Source organism: Triticum urartu, chromosome 5, assembly GCF_003073215.2.
Source record: "Triticum urartu cultivar G1812 chromosome 5, Tu2.1, whole genome shotgun sequence".
In the NCBI taxonomy this organism is placed as follows: domain Eukaryota; kingdom Viridiplantae; phylum Streptophyta; class Magnoliopsida; order Poales; family Poaceae; genus Triticum; species Triticum urartu.
Genome location: NC_053026.1, coordinates 616,479,782 through 616,499,998, shown reverse-complemented (window position 1 = coordinate 616,499,998; position 20,217 = coordinate 616,479,782).

Genomic DNA, 20,217 nt, shown 5'->3' with positions numbered 1-20,217 from the left:
GGACTAACCGATGCTTCCAGAGATTACCTGGATAGTTGTGCTGGTTCTGTTTTCAGGGAAAGAACACCGGATGAAGCTTAAATTATATTGAATAATATGTTGACAAATGAAAATAATTGGACACTTCCTGAGCCTATTCCTAAACCAACTCCAAAGAAAAGAGGTGTTCTATTTCTCAGTCCTGAAGATATGCAAGAGGCAAAGAAATCTATGAAATAAAAAGGTATTAAAGCTGAAGATGTTAAGAATTTACCTCCTATTGAAGAAATACACGGTTTTAATTTACCGCCTGTTGAAGAAACATATAATTTTAATCCATTACCTATTGAAGAAGAACATGGTCCTGATAACCCGACATAGGTAGTAAAGGTAAATTCTCTCTATAGATATGATAAAGCTGAAATCCCATTTACTAAGTTTGCTAGCCCATGCTTAGATGAGTTTGATAAATTGATGGTTAAGCAAGAAGACTTTAATGCTTATTTTGGCAGACAATTGAAATAAAATTCAAATATGCTTGAAAACTTGGGTGATTATATGGCTAATGTCAAAGGTGAACTTAAACTTATTAGTAAACATGCTTCTATGGTTACCACTCAAGTAGAACAAGTACTTAAGGCTCAAAATGATTTGCTCAATGAATTGAATAGTAAGAATAATGATTATGTTGTTAGAGTGGCTACTAGAACTGGTAGAATGACTCAGGAACCTCTGTATCCTGAAGGCCACCCTAAGAGAATTGAGCAAGATTCTCAGAGAAATAATATAGATGCACCTAGTCCTTCTAAAAGGAAGAAAAATAAAAATGATAGGACTTTGCATGCTTCTAGTGAACCTATTGTTGAAACACCTGAGAATCCAAATGATATTTCTATTTCTGATGTTGAAACACAATATGGTAATGAACCTGAAACTAGTGATAATGTTAATGATAATGTTCATGATGATGCTCAACCTAGCAATGATAATGATATAGAAATTGAACTTGTTGTTGATCTTGATAACCCACAATCAAAGAATCAACATTATGATAAGAAAGACTTTGTTGCTAGGAAACATGGTAAAGAAAGAGAACCATGGGTTCAAAAACCCATGCCTTTTCCTCCCAAACCATCCAAGAAAAAGGATGATGAGGATTTTGAGCGTTTTGCTGAAATGATTAGACCTATCTTTTTGCGTATGCGATTAACTGATATGCTTAAAATGAATCCTTATGCCAAGTATATGAAAGATATTGTTACTAATAAAAGAAACATATCGGAAGCTAAAATTTCCACCATGCTTGCTAATTATAATTTTAAAGGTGGAATACCTAAGAAACTAGGAGATCCTGGAGTACCAACTATACCATGCTCCATTAAAAGAAACTATGTTAAAACTGCTTTATGTGATCTTGGAGCCGGTGTTAGTGTTATGCCTCTCTCTTTATATCGTAGACTTGATTTGAATAAGTTGACACCTACTAAAATATCTTTGCAAATGGCTGATAAATCAACTGCTTTACCTGTCGGTATTTGTGAGGATGTGCCTGTTGTAGTTGCAAACGTTACTATTTTAACGGACTTTGTTATTCTTGATATTCCCGAGGATGATAATATGTCTATTATTCTTGGAAGACCCTTTTTGAATACTGCAGGGGCTGTTATTGATTGCACTAAAAGCAATGTCACTTTTCATGTTAATGGTAATGAGCATACAATACACTTTTAGAGGAAACAACCTCAAGTTCATAGTATCAATTCTATTGGAAAAATTCCATTGATTATATTTGGAGATTTTGAATTTCCTCTTCCTCCTGTCAACAAGAAATATGATATTCTTATTATTGGGGATGTGCATATCCCCATTGAGGTAACATAGTGTTATTCGAAATTTCTCCGGTTCAATGTTATTCGAAATGAGTTCGTTTACAAGACTTGATCAACCTTGTTAGTGGATTCCTTTTAATGAGCATGAGATGGATGAAACTAGAAGGAACAACCTTCTGTACCCTCCTTTTACTTTTTGTTATTTATATTAAGTAAAATAAAAATAAGTATTTTCTGTCTGTTATCTGATTTATCCATGCAATATAAAAATACCCCGAAAATAAAAGTTCTCCAAATGCCCTGAAATTTAAATATGATTTTTTCTAGAATATTTGAGAATATCTGGCACTGAGAACACAGCGGGAGGGGCATCCACCTGGCCACGAGGGTGGAGGGCGCGCCCTACCCCCTGGGTGTGCCCCCTGCCTTGTGGGCCCATGGTGGCCCTCCTCCACTTATTCCTGCACCCACACACTCCTTCTTCCTCCCATAAACACGAATATCCAGCTCAAGCACGAGTTCTAGCTTATTTTGCTGCGATTTTCGATATCCTAGCTCAAAGCACCTCTCACAAAACTGCTTGGGGGGGTTGTTCCTTGGTATGTGACTCCTCCATTGTTCCAATTAGTTTTTGTTCTAGTGCTCTATTCATTGCAAATTTGTGCTTCCTAGGTGACCATGTTCTTGAGCTTGCATGTCAGATTTATATGGTTCCAAGTAGTTTTGATGCATGATATAGGCTCTAGGCACTTGTAGGAGTAGTTGCTATCAATTTTGTTGAGTTCGGTTCACTTTTAATTGAAGTTACTAAAAATTTCAGAAAATTTTCAGAGGAATAAATATGTTTAGGAAAATGTACCAAGGTGGTTTTTCAAGGAAACAAGAGCCCAGGCTTGCAATGCGTGATGCCGATGATGAGCCACCAAGGGACGCTCCAGTGCGGCCCTGTGAATGGCCTTTAGAGGACTTCATGGATCGAGCGGAGATTAAGGAAGAATTTAACGCACACTTGCGTAACGCTGATCTTGTGAGCTCCGAGGAAGAAAAATGCAGTCAGTACCACTATCTCACTAGTTCCTTTGTGAGGAGGTTTGAATTTTCATCTTCACGTAATTCTCCAACTGTCCTGTTTAATCTCTATGAAAATTCTTACACTATGGACTTAGAGGATTTTACCACTACTTGCAAACTTCCACAATGGGGTAGTGTCAGGGAACCTCACAAATCTGAATTTAGAGATTTTCTTGCTAGTATAACTGTGGGGGGAATCTAGAGATATAACACAAGCTACCATAGGGAGCATTCACTTTCCTGCTATACATTATTTTGCTCTCTTCATAGGTAGATGCATTAATGGTAAAGATGAGGCAAGTCACATGTGTGTGCCTGACCTCAGTATTCTTAGGAGTGCTGTGTTAGGAGATAAATCTTATAATTTGGGAGCCATTGTTGCACGTAGGTTGCATCTTAATAGATGTAATGGAGATTTCTTTGGTAGAATTTATGCAACCCGCTTAATTAGCTGATTTTCTTGGTGTAACCATACGTAATGATGATATTGAATTGCCTCCTACTTACCTAGACTTTAATGCTATGGTTCACCACCAGTTTGTTGAGAGGAATGAATCACCTCTCCAGTATCGCTTAATCTTTGATAGATATTGTGCTGTCCGTATTACTCTCCCCGCTACTGCGTTCTTTGATTACCAGGCAAAAGAAAGATATGTTATTACTAGAGAGGAGGCAGATGAGTATGAGAGGAGGGCGGAGGCCGCTCGTCGCCGAGCTGCAGCTCAGGGGGCGATAGCCGCTGCATATTAGTACGACCCCAACTATTATTATGGATATCCGCCAGGCCAGCCATGGCTATAGACCAACTTAGGCCAAAAGCCTAAGCTTGGGGGAGTACGTATTTCTCATCGACATTATATTCGTGTTCACCCACTCATTGCTAGATGTCGGTGCTCATACATTTTCATTGTAATATCCATGCTAGTTTATTTTCCTTTTATGCTTTCTTCTTGTGTGTTTAATAAACCTTAAGAAAAACCAAAAAAATTAGTTGTAGCTTTTAATTAGTTTACTTTCCATGCTTGTAGTAGTAATTAAAAAAGGAAAACCCAAAAAGATTTCATGTTCTTATTTTGCTTGTTGGGAGCTCTCCCGTGTATATAGTTTTATTTCTTTTCTTTTCTTTGGGGGTCGATAGGAGAAGACCATGATTAAATTGTTGAAGTGGCTCTTATATGCATTATTGTTGATCTGACAAAAGAGCCCATATTGCCTTGTCTTCTCCTGTTTATTGAATGCTTGCATATTCCAGCTTAGTCCAATGCATGTGCACTATTATTATTATCCACATCGTTCGGTCGTGCAAGTGAAAGGAAATTATGACGATATATGATGGACTGACTGAGATGAGAAAAGCTGGTATGAACTCGACCTCTCTTGTTTTTGTAAATATGATTAGTTCATCGTTCCTGATTCAGCCTATTATGAATAAACATGTTTGCAATGACAACTAGAGATCATAGTTTCTTGTGCCATGCTTAATTAGCTAGGAGCTTATAATGATTTACCTCGCGTGCCAACATGCTATTAAGATGGTTGTGATGTGGTATGATAGGGTGGTATCCTCCTCTGAATGATTTAAGTGACTTGACTTGGCACATGTTCACGCATGTAGTTGAAACAAAATCAACATAGCCTTCACGATATTTATGTTCATGGTGGATTATATCCTACTCATGCTTGCATTCGGTGTTGATTAATTCTAATGCATGTTCTTGACTGTTGTCGCTCTCTAGCTGGTCGCTTCCCAGTCTTTTGGTAGCCTTCACCTGTACTAAGCGGGAATACTGCTTGTGCATCCAATCCCATAAACCCCAAAGTTATTCCATATGAGTCCACCATACCTACCTATATACGGTATCTACCTGCCGTTCCAAGTAAATTTGTATGTGCCAAACTCTAAACCTTCAAATACATATCTTGTTCTGTATGCTCGAATAGCTCATGTATCAACTAGGGTTGTCCGTATCTTCCATGTTAGGCGGGTTATTCTCAAGAGGAGTGGACTCCGCTCCTCACTCACGAGAAAATGGCTGGTCACCGGGATGCCTAGTCTCATGCTTTATGCAAATCAAATCAAAATAATTGCAAACAAAAACTCCCCCTGGGACTCTTGTTAGTTGGATGCACTCGTTCTTTCGAGCAAGCCATGGATTGATGCTTGTTGGTGGAGGGGGAGTATAAAATTTACCATTCTGTTTGGGAACCTCCTATAATGTGTGTAGCATGGAAGATATCACCATCTCTTGGTTGTTATGTTGACAATGAAAGTATACCGCTCAAAATATTATTCACCTCTATTTCAAAACCGAGCTCTGGCACCTCTACAAATCCCTGCTTCCCTCTGCGAAGGGCCTATCTATTTACTTTCATGTTGATTCATGATCCTCTTATGTAAAAGCACCAGTTGGAGAGCACCGCTGTCATCCACTACAAAAAAAGACACATCCGTGACATTTTGGGCCGAACAAATTTTTTTCTATCATACATATGACACTTCTATGACAATAATTGTGACAAAACCCGGTATCATCATAGATGTGGTGGGCTCGTACTTCTATGACAAAAAATCATGACAGAAAATGGCCTTTTCGTCCTGGGCGGGCCGGAGACGCAGCTGCATGACATTCTTTGGGCCGTCCATGACAGAAAAAACCATGGTAGAAGCGAGGGGAAGGAAAATTTCGGGGATTTCCCGGTTACGGTGGTAGGTCGGGGCCGAGCGATGCGCATTTCTCTCGTACACGTACGCGCGTGAGTGCGAGGCGTTGGCTCTAACTGAACCCGAGCGAGGCGTTGGGCTCTAACTGAACCCGAGCGATTGCACTGCAGGCTACGCGTTACTGAACCCGAGCGATCGATCGATGGCTGTTAACTGAACCCAATCGAGAGATTCCTTTGCTACTGCTGCTACCTAAAGTCGATCGATGCTGCCTCTAGGATGAACAGTGAGCGTTGCGGGGGGGGGGGGGGGGGGAGGATTTGGATGAATAGTGAGCGGTGGCGTTGCCTCTGGATGAACAGGACCCCGTGTTGTGGTGGAGGGCTGGATGAACAGTAGACGGTGGAGGGGTGCCCGTGGAGGGGTGGTTGAACAGGACCCGTGGGGTGGAGGGCTGGATGAACAGTAGATGGTGGAGGGGTGCCCGTGGAGGGGTGGTTGAACAGTAGCCGGTGGAGTAGCGCGCGGTGGAGGCTGGATGAATAGGAGCCCGTGGAGGCTGGAGGAGGTCGACGGTAGCCAGTGGAGGCTGGAGGAGGTCGACGGTGGAGATGAACAGTTTCCCGTGGAGTCCTGTTTTGCGGTACGCCACACCCCTCTCGATGAACAGGACCCCCGTTTTGACCGTAGCGCTCCAACACAAGTCTGTTTCGTCCATTTTGCGGTACGCCACACCCCTCCCTATCAACAGGACCCCCATTTCGACCGTAGGAGGTCCGTTTCCTCCGTTTTGCGGTACGCCAGACCCCTCCCGATCAATAGAACCTCGTTCCGAACATAGGAGGTTAGTTGCCTCCGTTGTGCGGTACGCCAGGCCTCGTTTCCATCGCCTGTTCCGTCCAATCCCTCCCGATGAACACTACCACGCATTCTGTTCCGACCCAGCCGGTTGGCTCCCACGCATTCCGTTTCCTCCCGATGAACACAACACATTCCGTTTGTTGGTGTCAAAACCGGCGGATCTCGGGTAGGGGGTCCCGTACTGTGCGTCTAGGCGGATGGTAACAGGAGACAAGGGGCACAGTGTTTTTACCCAGGTTCGGGCCCTCTCGATGGAGGTAAAACCCTACGTCCTGCTTGATTGATATTGATGATATGGGTAGTACAAGAGTAGATCTACCACGAGATCAAGGAGGCTAAACCCTAGAAGCTAGCCTATGGTATGATTGTTGTCCTACGGACTAAAACCCTCCGGTTTATATAGACACTGGAGAGGGCTAGGGTTACACAGAGTCGGTTACAATGGTAGTGTAACTGCATCTAGTGCCACCCCTAGTTGGTTTTGGAGTACTGATGACAAACCTAGTTGAGGGACTAATGTGTTTGTGATAATTGTAGGATAACACAGGTAGAAGTCCCTCATTGATTCGGTTTTCCTACCAGAGATGACCCCTAAAAATGTATGAAGACATTGAAGTCAAAGGTGGTATATGAAGATATTCACATTGAAGACTATGACAAGAGAAGACACCGCATGAAGCCTATGGAGCTCGAAGACTTAGATCTTTCGTAGTTCTTTTTCTTCTGTGTTGAGTCATAGGAACCACCGTACTGCTAAGTGGGGTCCAAGAGAACCAGTCAGAATGACTGAAGTGATGCTTAAACAAAACCTATGTCTTCGAGTGAAGACTTTGAGAGCGAATCTTGTCCAGAGTCGGACAAGTCAGCTTTGCTTGTAGCCCAAGTAAAGTTGCCGTGTGAGTTTGAAATCTGACCGTTGGAACACGTGTCAGTTCCTTAGCGACCCAGGGTCATTTCGGACAAATCAGGTCAGGTTGCCTAGTGGCTATAAATAGCCCACCCCCTACAACCATAAACGGTTGGCTGCTCAGATTCAGAGTATGGCTTTTGTCGTTTGAGAGTAACCCACCTCGAAGCCTTTGAGAGAGAATTCCTTGCGAGGATAAAGCCCTAACCACCCAGAGCCAAAGAGAATTAGGCATCACTTAAGTCTTCTTGTCAGTGTGATCTGAAGACTTATTACACTTGAGGACTGTGCATCCTCCAGCCGGTTAGGCGTCGCGTTCTGAGCATCCAAGAGACATTGTGGATTGCCGGTGAACGAAGTCTGTGAAGGTTTGGGAGTCTACCTTGAAGACTTACCAGAGTGATTGGGCGAGGTCTGTGTGACCTTAGCTCAAGGGGAATACGGTGATGACTGGGTGTCCTGAGCTGCGTGTTTAGGATTGGGTGTCCGGGACTGTGTGTCCTCAGGTTTAAATACCTAGCCGCCCTAACCAGACGTACAGTTGTCACAGCAACTGGAACTGGTCCAACAAATCATTGTCTTCAACGTGTCAATGGTTTCATCCTTTCCTTCCCTTTACTTACTGTTGGTCCTTGTGAAGTCATTGTATGATTGCACTATCTTTTATCTTCACTGAGTGACTGCGTTTTCTATTTGGCTTCATAATATCTTCCTACCTGATCCTTACTACATTGCTGCTATTAGTCATTGTGCTTTCACTCCATTGAATACTTTACTATGGCTTGCGTAGTGTAGTCTACCTTCCGCTGCAGGGTAATAGGTTTATTTCTATCGTTTGTCTTCATAACTTCCACATTTTGAAGACTTTCATAAAAATCGCCTATTCACCCCCCCTCTAGTCGATATAACGCACTTTCAATTGGTATCAGAGCGAGGTGCTCCCTTGTTCTGTGTGATTCGGTTTAACCACCTGGAGTTTTAGCTATGTCGACTGCAGGGATAATTAAAGTCTCCGCTGCGTGCCCCGTCTTTGATGGAACTGAATATCCCTACTAGAAGAATAAGATGCGCATGCATCTTTAAGCCATTGACGTCGACCTATGGTATGTCGTCAAGAATGGCGTTCCCAAGGCTGGAGAAGGTGTCACTGCTGCTGATGTCAAGAAGTTCGTTCAACTGGACTCTACTGCCAAGAATATCATCTGTGGTCATCTGACCAAAGGACAGTATGGCCGTGTGAGTGCTTTGGAAACATCTAACTGGTCTGGGACTGGCTCTCCAAGGTCAATGAAGGCGTATCAACCCAGAGAGATCAGAGAATCAGTGTCCTTCGCAACCTCTTCAACCGCTTCAAGCGAAATGACAATGAGAATGTCTAGCTCACATTTGACCGACTCACTGACATCACAAATGAGCTTCAAGCCCTCGGCGCTACTGAGATCACCAAGCATGAAGTCGTCAAGACACTACTGAGATCACTTGACAGTTCGTTTGACACCCTAGCCCTGATGATTCAAGAATGACCTGATTTCAAGACACTCGATCCGTCCGACATACTTGAGAGGCTCAACACACATGAGTTTCAGCTTTCTGAGAAAAGAGATATCTACGGTCCAAACTGTGGGCGAACTCGTGCCTTGAAGGCAAAAGCTATCTCCTCATCTGAAGAAGAATCTGACAGCAGTTCTGATGATCCTGAAGACATTGGAAAGGAACTTGCTATGCTTGTGAAGAATTTCCAAAAATTCACCAAGAAGAAAGGCTTCAGAAAGTCTTCATGATCTAGCTCAAGGAATGATGAAGCTTCTGCTCATGACTACAAGAAGAAAACATGCCACAAGTGCAAGAAAACTGGCCACTTCATCTCAGAGTGTCCGCAGTGGGACAATGAGAACAGAAAGAAGAAGAAGAGCAAGGAATATGACTCTGACGACAAGAAGAAGAAGAAATACTCAAAGTCTTCTTCCAAGTCTTCCTCAAAGTATTCATCACACAAGAAGATCTCATCTGGCAAGGCACGTGCGTTTGTTGGCAAGGAAATGGATTCAGAGGAGGAGTCCGTTTTTGAGGAGGCAGAGGTGGAGTCTGAGGAGGAGTCCGATTCTGGCGTTGCAAGTCTGGCTACAGCATACGTTGCCAAGTCCATCTTCAATACTGAAGACAATGACTTCACCACCGACACCGATGCAAACAACAAGGACTACTCTGCTCCTACCTACTGCTTCATGGCACGCGGTGCCAAGGTAAACACACGCACTACTCACTATCAAACATCTAGTGACGATGACTCTGATTGTGATTCAAGACCCAGCTACAAAACACTTGCTAAAATTACAACTGAACAACAGAAAGCCATGGAACATATTCAAAAACTGTTAGACAAAAGCGATGATCTGTTGGGCGCTGAAATGACTCGATCTGAGTCCTTAATTGAAGACATAAAAAATCTTCACGTTAAGTATGAGGAACTTGAAAGTCGTCATGAAACGCTCTCAACAACTTATGAAAAGCTTTCCTATGATTATCTTCAAAGGAAGCAAGATCTTGAGAAATTGAGAGCGGCTCATGAAGATCTTCAAAAGGAAAATGAGTCACTTCACGCCGAACAGATCAGTTCCGCTCAGGAAGGATTTGAACCACCATGTCTTAAATGCATTGAGCGTGATAATGCTACTTCTGTTGCTGAATGTTCTACTGCTGCTACCGTTGCAATATCTTCAACCATTGATGTGGTAACTAACCCCTCTGCTGAGGATACCACTGCTATTGCTGATGAGAATGCTAGGTTGAAGACATTGCTTGAAACAAGGATGTACAAAAGTCTTAAAGGACATCAGACACTATGTGATGTCCTCAAAAGGCAGATTCTGAACCGAAACCCGAGGAAAGAGGGTGTCGGGTTTATAAGGAAAATGAATGTTGATGGCTCTTACTGGAAACCTGAGCAGTATCCCAAAACCACATGGGTTGCTGCAAAGGAACCTTCAGCTGATCCATCCAATCTATCTGGCTTCACTTGTGCTAACCCCATTGTCATCGATGAATCCTTTGATGCAAACTATAAACTGTTTAAGAATCAGAATGGTGAAGTGTTTGCCAGGTACATTGGTACTAACTGCAGGAATGGACCGCCTATGAAGAAGATCTGGGTTCCCAAAAGGTGTTTGGAAATCTTCCTGTGAATGTCATCATGACACCACAGATGAAGAAGACAAACCCCAGACCACAGGCTTCATACGGCCCAAAGGCTTCATACAGACAGAGGACTCACCTGAGTCGCACTAACGCAAATGTTTTGTAGGGAAACCATACTCAGGCCTATGAATATGAGCACGGTTCATCGAACCGCCATGTTCATAAGACCAAAAACTATTCTGCTTATTCTTATGAGTATTATTGTCCGCCTGCAAGACTTTTTGCTAGGGCTCCAAAGCCAAAGTTTTCAGACGCTGCACTTAGACTTATTGCTTCTAAGCCACCCTTGAAGATGTGGGTGGTTAAGAAGGCTAAACTCTCTTTTGCAGGGAAAGGTCTCCAGCAGAAAACCAAAATCTTCTGACGCTATTGCTGGGGACCTTAAACATCTTGTAGGGCGCAAGATCAAATGCCTGAATGGTCTTACTATGTACTTCGTTCCTGAATCTCTTGCTACTCTCCCTATCAGTCCTAATCTGGATCTAAGCTTTCATAACCCACAGGTTCGTCAAATGTTTTTGCTTCACAATTCTCTTCGTGAAGCCTATCCCCCTAACTGCACTGTAGGGTACGACACCAGTGTCTACATAATGGATTATTGATAGTGGGTGTACAAATCACATGACTGGCAAAAGAAGCCTTCTCATGGACTCAACCTTACGTCCATCCGACAAGAGCCACATCACATTTGCTGACACTGGTAAAAGTAAGGTATTGGGTCTAGGTAGAGTTGCAATCTCAAGTGATCAACACATGGATAAAGTCATGCTTGTGGAATCCCTTGGCTTCAACTTAATGTCTGTCTCAATGCTTTGTGATTTAAACATGATCGTAATATTTGGAAAATATCGTTGCCTTGTTCTAATGGGATCTGACAAGTCTCTAGTATTTGAAGGGTATCGAAAAGATGATTTGTACGTGGTAGATTTCTCAGCAGGACCACAACTTGCCGTATGTCTTCTAGCAAAAGCTTCAGAATGCTGGCTCTGGCATCGGAGGCTTGGGCATGCTGGCATGAGGAACCTCCACACCCTTGCAAAGAAGAAGCATGTCATAGGCATCGAGGGCGTCAAGTTCAAGAAAGATCATTTATGTGGTGCCTGTGAAGCAGGAAAGATGACGAGGGCCAAACATCCCTCGAAGACAATCATGACTACTACTCGACCCTTCGAACTGCTTCACATGGATCTTTTCGGTCCCACTCATTACTCAACTCTTACTACTACTGCTTGTCTCTATGGCTTTGTCATTGTTGATGATTATTTTAGATATACTTGGGTGCACATAATCCTTTACAAGACTGAAGTGCAGGATGTCTACAGACGCTTCGCCAATCGAGCAATGAACAACCATGGCGGCAAGATAAAGCACATCAGAAGTGACAATGGCACTGAATTCAAGAACACTGGCCTTGATACATATCTTGATACCTTGGGCATCACACATGAATTCTCAGCCCCGTACACGCCACAGCAGAATGGCGTCGTCGAACGCAAGAACATAACACTCATTGAGATGGCCAGAACGATGCTAGATGAATACAAGACTCCAAGAAAATTCTGGCTTGAAGCCATTGATACTGCATGCCATACAATCAATCGTGTTTATCTTCACAAGCTTCTGAACAAGACATCTTATGAGCTCCTTACTGGCAAGAAGCCAAATGTCAGTTACTTCAGAGTATTTGGCGCCAGGTGCTGGATCAAGGGCCCACATCACACCTCAAAGTTTGCACCAAAAGCACATTAGGGTTTTATGCTTGGATATGGAAAGGATTCGCACTCCTACAGAGTCTTCAATCTCTTTCATTATAAAGTGGTTGAAACAGTGGATGTGCGGTTCGATGAGACCAACGGTTCACAAAGAGAGCACCTGCCAAATGTGCTAGATGAAGTTCCATCCAGTGAATCAATCAAGCTAATGGGAACTGGTGAAATTATACCTTCTGAAGCTCATCCTAAAGAAGAACTTATCATCTCAGCACCTGATCAACCTGAAGACAATGCTCAGCCTGAAGACATTCCCTCTAACAATGACAATGATTAGCAAGAGCAAAATCTTCGCCCTGTACATCCTCGTGTTGCCAATGAAGTGCAGATTGAAAGAATAATTGATAGCATCAATGCACCCGGTCCACTCACTCGTTCAAGGGCAACTCAGCTAGCAAATTTCTGTGGGCACTTCGCATTCGTCTCAATAACAGAACCCAAGAAAGTTGAAGAAGCCTTCATGGAACCTGAATGGATTCAAGCTATGCAAGAAGAGCTTCAACAGTTTGAGCTGAATAATGTATGGGAACTAGTTAAGCGTCCCGATCCTCGGAAGCACAACATAATAGGCACAAAATGGATATACCGCAACAAACAAGATGAGCATGGTCAAGTTGTCAGAAACAAAGCTCGTCTCGTTGCTCAAGGATATACTCAAGTGGAAGGCATTGATTTCGATGAAACATTTGCTCCTGTGGCTAGACTTGAAGCCATACGCATACTGCTGGCCTATGCAAATCATCACAACATACTTCTTTATCAAATGGATGTGAAGAGCGCCTTTCTCAATAGCAAGATTTAAGAAGAAGTGTATGTTGCACAACCACCTGGCTTTGAAGATCCAAAACATCCTGACATGGTATACAAGCTCAACAAGGCACTGTATGGCCTCAAACTAGCCCCTCGGGCCTGGTATGACACACTCAAATACTTCCTGAAGAGCAAAGGCTTCATACCTGGTTCCCTCGACCCCACTCTCTTCACGAAGACATATGATGGTGAACTGTTTGTGTGCCAAATATATGTGGATGACATTATCTTCGGGTGCACCAATCAGAAGTACATTGAAGAGTTTGGATTTTTGATGCAAGAGCAATATCAAATGTCTATGATGGGAGAGCTGAAGTTCTTTCTCGGTCTTCAAATACGACAGCAACGCAACGACATCTTCATATCTCAAGAGAAGTATCTCAAAGATTGCCTGAAGAAGTTCGGTATGCAAGACTGCAAAGGCTTCACGATGCCAATGCCAGCCAAGCATCATCTGGGTCCTGACGACAATGGTAAAGAGTTCAATCAAAAGGTATACCGCTCCATGATTGGTTCTTTAATTTATCTATGTGCATCTAGGCCAGATATTATGCTTAGTGTTTGCATGTGTGCTCGATTCCAAGCGGCACCAAAGGAGTCGCATCACTTAGCTGTGAAGCGAATTCTTCGATATTTGGCTCACACCCCAACTCTAGGATTATGGTATCCAAAGGGCTCAGAGTTTGGATTCTCGGATGCCGATTATGCTGGTGACAAGGTGGATCGCAAGTCTACATCAGGCACATGTCATTTTCTGGGACGATCACTTGCACTTTGGTCTTCAAAGAAGCAGAACTGTGTATCTCTCTCCACTGCTGAATCTGAATACATTGCTGCTGGATCTTGCTGCGCTCAGCTTCTGTGGATGAAGCAAACACTCAAGGACTATGGAATTAATCTGAAGCAAGTGCCACTCTACTGTGACAACGAAAGCGCCATCAAGATTGCCAACAACCCAGTTCAGCACTCGAAGACAAAGCACATTGAAATTCGTCATCACTTTCTCAGAGATCATGTTGTGAAGGAAGATATTGATATCATACATATCAACACTGAAGAGCAATTGGCAGATATCTTTACCAAGCCCTTGGATGAGAAGAGATTTTGCAAGTTACGCTGTGAGCTAAATATCCTGGAATCCTCAAATGTCCTGTGATCAGGCACACATCCTAACCCTTATGCATATTTATGACTTAGATGTGCAACACACGAAGTAAAGTATATCTTCAATCAATGAAGACATACATTCTAAGTGTGAATACATTAATGTGGAATTTGACTTCGGAGCGCCACGATAATTGTGCGCCGTGTCTGGGTCTAATACTTCCTATACGGTGGGTAACGCCACCACCAAATGTTCTATTTGAAGTGTTTCACTCATGGCATTACCTTGCTATGTCTTCACATTTGGTTTGGCTTCAATCTCAACATGTTTTCATGATTATCTTCACTATGTTGATTATATACATATATACTAGTGTTCTGTCCTCTACAACATTCACTTATAGCTATGTCTTCTTGTTGAATCTTTTGAACTAAGTGAATGTGATCGGACCCTAACCTCTCTGTGCTTTCTATCTCAAACTCTATCTCTCCAAATCATATGCATTCTATTGAAACTTTCGAATGTCTTCTTTGCGTCCTTGTTAGTAGAAGATACAGAGACAAACCTTAAGTCCGCTTTCAATGCTCATTCCTCCACATGAAACCCGGAGAAGTAAGAACGACCACCCGACAATCCAGGCGTGCGTGGGACGTGAAACAAACCCCAAAATTCTGCATGATGGCCACGTGTTCCTCAGATGCGAATCGCCAGGGGCACCTGTGTAATAACACAGTGCCGCCCCTGTACCTATAAATACACACTTCATAGTGGTCATTATCTCTTCTTCCACTCTCGCACGAACCCTAGCGCCACCGCTAGCCCTCGACGACGCCGGCGATGAAGCGCTTCACTGCCGCAACCTCTCCGACGTCGTCTTCACGCTGACCGCGGACATCATCCTCTCCGCCGTCGCCGTAGGTGTCCTCCGTCGCCAAGTTAGGGCACGGAAGATCGAACTGCTCGGCCTCCTCTTCCACTCCGTCTAGCAGTTCTTAGTGTGGATCTCTCTCATACTGCATCTCATAACATGCCTAGTATATTCACTTATGCTTCACAAAGTAGTTAGATTCCTCACTTGTACTGATCTCTGGATTCGTACAAATCTGGAACCAACTCCTTATCTATGAGTGAATGTCTTCGCACGATGAGGTCAATGTCTTCTAAACTGATTTATATTCAAAATCTTTTGAGAATGCATATGACCTCTTCCCCTTCCCTCGCACCTTAATCCTGTCACAGGTACATGTCCGTGGGAGAAACCCTTGGTTCTCATAGTCTGCATTCATTTGCGGAATTCTTACAGCATCATATCAATTCTCCCGAAGCCAGTTCCTGTCTGTCCAGCAAGCGAAAGCCCTTGAAGCCTTTGAACGTATTGAAGCCTTTCAGTTTAAAGTTCATGGCTTCATAGAAACCAGCAAGGAAGGGTGGCAGAAAGCGTCATGGAGAAACATCAAGAGATCTGCCAGATGACCTCTCAGAACTGTACAAGACAGATCCTGAAGAGGATTATAATCAGCGCAAAACACGAATCCAATGGATTCGACGCTATTGGACAGAACAGTGGTTCAAGTACAGATTTGTGACAAAGGAATATGCTGAAAAGAATGCCATCAAGCGACCATGGGGAGACATCCTCTACAAAAATCTTCAACCCAGGACCAGAGATGAAGCCATTGAACAAGGTTTCTATCCCTGCATGGTCCGTGGACCACAGCCTGCGGATGCTGACCCATCGTCACTGCTATGGTGTCGTGACGACATTTTGTTCAAGCGCAACTTTCAGTTTGCCCAGAACTCAGCGAAGCAGAACAAGAAGACATTGGGACTAGACTTCAACCCTGGTCCTTCTGCTCCAAGGGCTGACGGCACACGGGATGCAGAACCCAATGTCGTTGGTCCTTTCTACAACCTTGAAGGTCTCATCACCCATATCTTGGTTCAAGGGACAGCCGTGAATGAGCCTGCAGCTGACGCTGAATCAGATGAAGCGCCTGCAGCGCCGAAGCCAAAGAAGTTGAAGAAGCCTAAAGCTTCAAAGCCTGCCCCTTCACCAAAAATCTCACAGGAGAAGCCACTGGCAACTGCACCTCCTTAAGACAGTGTGCAGTCTGAAGATTTTTCACGCATCTCCAAGCCCCAGAAGGTCAAGATGCCTCTACCACACACCGGCCAAGAGCTAACTGCTGCTGCCATTCTGCGCAATGATGCCATTGATCTATCAAGTGATGAAGATCTTGCAGATGACGCTCTTGAGCAACTCATCAAGAGCAAAGAAGAAGCAGAAATCTTCAATGATCTGCCTCTCTTTGATGTAACAATCATCCACAACTTCATTGATGAATGGTTTGACACGCCAAACATCAGCTTCGATGATCTACAACTACCCATTAGCCTTAGTATCGCCTTCCATGGCGCCATTGCTTCAGAGTTAGCCATCGCCCAACACATTCTTGAGCTGAAGCAGAAGATTGACTTTGAGAAATCTCAGTTCAAGAAGCATATGGCCAAGCTCAGCGTGCAAGACGTGAAGAACTTCAAGATTATGCTGCACGATCTCAAGGAAGCCTTTCTAAAGAAACGTGCAAAAGCTCAGGGTTCTCGTGAGCACATGAAGGTCCTGGCTGATAAGTGTGTGCAAGCCTACAATGAGGCTGAGAAGCGCAAGGCCCTTGGGCGTCCTGGCATCGACCCCAGGATGGCTGCCAAGAAGAAGAAGAAGAAGCCCGCTATGGCTGAACCTGAAGCACCAAGGCAGGAAGTAGCTCCCCTTGTCTTCCCAACTAGCATGACTGGCCCGAAGCCAAAGGCCAGGTCAACCGCTTCAGAACTGAAGAAGACCAGGACTGCTGAGGCTGAAGCAAGGAAGAGAAAACATCCTGAAGCCTGTGCTACTGCCCCCGCCAAGAAGAAAAGAAAGACCAAGAAGGAACGGGCTGCTCCCCCAGAGCCCTTGATTGTTGAACCCATTTCCATGGTTCACCCCGACGCCAATCCACAAGAACGTCAACTGATTGTCCATGAGCCTGTTTTCACAGAGGCTCATGAAGCTGGAGACTTTCCAATAGCTGATCCCATCGCTGCTGAAGACATTGGTCACCATGACCATGTTGAAGATGATGCAGCCCTTCCTTAGCTAGAGCACCAACAGGTATCATTGCCTGTGCTAACGCACAACGAACTCATCAGCATTGGTCGTCCACTGATGCCAATTGCACAGGATGCTTCATGGGCGGATCGCCCACAAGAAGAAGAAGACCTTGAGGCCCAGCCAACACCAACTCCACAGGCGTCACCTGCGTTGCACAGGCTTCGCAAAGGTCCAAGGCCTCAAGTCTCTGTGACTGAAGATAAAACTGCTGAAGACAATCCGGCTGCATCAGCCACTGAAGAAGAAGTCCCACAAGTTGCCACTCCCTGTCTCACCAAGAAGCGGTTCTCGAGGAGAACATGACCATGACCGACCCTCCTGCTTGTCAAGTGGAGGTTGAAAATCTTGAGGCTGCCACCACCAACACCACTGAAGCCACTGACGCTGTCATGGCTAAAGCTAATGTGGAGCCCTCACCAACAAAAGCACCAGAAGTCAGCGAAGCCACTGATCCCGCTGCTTCTGTTCCTGCGTCTGCTGCCGGTCCCCAGTTCGACTATCATGTTGAGCACAGGCCTCAGGTACAGAAGCCAATCCCAAGATTGCCCAGGTTCCCAGGTCCTGCATCAGCACCTGGCTCCTTCAATATCAATGGCTTCAGAGCAGTCAACACATTCTTCAATAGCTCCAGGAACCCCTACTCAAGGGAAAGAATATCATCTGATCGGTTCTGGAGCTATCCGCAGCGAAGCTATTACTCATGCATTCTTTACAACCAAGATCGCATCTTCCCACACAAGCGCCTTGACATTGAAGCAATAGCTGGTCTGCCCTGTCTGGAAGAAGCTCTGGATTGCTTCAAAGAGGTTGGACTGATGCCGTTCATCACTGACCAAGAGCATTGGAATGAAGAGTTGTTGCTCCAATTCTATGCCACACTTCACATCCGCGGGTATAACAAAGATCCGAAGACTTGGGTCCTGGAGTGGATGACAGGAAACATTCATCACGAAGCCAAAGCCTTTGACATCATTGAGCTCACTGGTTTGCCCACTCCTGGCAATCTCTACGAGCATGGCTGTCAGCTTCATAGTGAAGCTGTTGAGAGCATCTTTAAGAAGACTGAACCTAATATGAGTCAGATGCTTAGTATGATGAAGCCATTGCCCCAAGATGCTGCTTATTCCATGGAGTTCTTCGTTGAAGACCTTGAGTATCTGCCAAGGACCATTTATCACATCATAAGGCGAACTCTCTGGCCAATCAAAGGACATTCCCCCCATGCCAAGATGGAAGGTGCAATGAAGACTTTGGTCTTCTATATTCTTCATGGAAAATGCTTCAATACACAGGATTTCTTCATTCGCCAACTTGCTGCATCTGGCTCTGATCTGTTTGGTTTGAAGTTCTACGCCCCTTGGGTGATGTGGCTGATCAAACTTCACTCCGCTATCTCATATCAGCCCTCTGCCCGCAATCATCGGATCTTTTTGCCTGATGTGGATATGTCTATTAAAGCCATCTATCCCGAGCCTGCCAAGGAACCTCTAAGTCTTCAGAATGCAGAGCATCAAAGTTTTTCTCAGAACGTTGAAGGCATTGAAGCCGTAACTCGTGTGTATCCCTTGGCTGGCACTACACGTGCACCACATCCTGCTCTCACTGAAGCCACTGATAGCACCATTGCCCAACGACCCAAGAAGCGCACTCGTGTTCTCAATGACCGAGAGCTTCTGGTGGCTCTTCATCAGAAACAGGATAGGCATCATGACTGGCTGAAGCGTCAAATGCAAAGCCTCTTGGTGGATGTTAATCGCATTCGCAATCTTGCCACCAAGAATGCCTTTGTTGCTCATGAAACCTCTCGACGCACATGGAAAGGGCTAACGCTGCTGTGTTATGAAAATGATCTTCAAGAGGATGGCTTCTCTGAGCTATTCAAGTTTGACTCCACACCTCCTTGAAGGGCAGTGCTGCGACGAACTCCATCCCTTGAAGACTCTGAGTTCTCTTCCTCTGCTGCAACTGTGAATGCCAGAGTGATCGAGGATGAAGACGATGCTACTTCATCGCCACCTCCTTCTTCTGCACCACCGAACACCACTGACGACCCTACTGCTTCACCTACTCTTCATGGGAACGAGTAGATGCTCTATGTCTTCGAACCTTTTTGGTCCTTACTGACAAAAGGGGGAGAAGCATATGAGTTTGATAGTCTTCAAGCGGGTCCATATGGGCGGGTGCTTTATATTTTTGTTCGTGCTTACAACTCTCGTTTTGATACATTTGGTTCTTTGAGTTGTAACACTTAAACTCGATGGTCGTCTGCTACTTATTTGCCACCTTGTGTTGCGATGATAAATTCCGCATGTGCGACGATAAATTCCGCACTTAGATCATTCTGCAGACGTCCATTTTCCATTATGCATGTCATTATCTTCACATACTTTCACATGCATAGTGGATTGTCATCATAAGTTGAAGTGAATCTCCACAAGTACAACCTGCCATGTGCATTTGCATTCCAAAAGCAAATTACTTATATGCACATCTTCAGGGGGAGCCCTTGCAACTTATGAAGACAATTCCTTATCCTTTACAATTTCACAAATTATATTCCCCGTTGAAAACTTCAACTAGTTTTCATCAATCACCAAAAAGGGGGAGATTGTAAGTGCATCTAGTGCCACCCCTAGTTGGTTTTGGAGTACTGACGACAAACCTAGTTGAGGGACTAATGTGTTTGTGAGAATTGCAGGACAACACAGGTAGAAGTCCCTCATTGATTCGGTTTTCCTACCAGAGATGACCCCTAAAAATGTATGAAGACATTGAGTCTAAGGTGGTATATGAAGATATTCACATTGAAGACTATGACAAGAGAAGACACCGCATGAAGCCTATGGAGCTCGAAGACTTAGATCTTTTGTACTTCTTT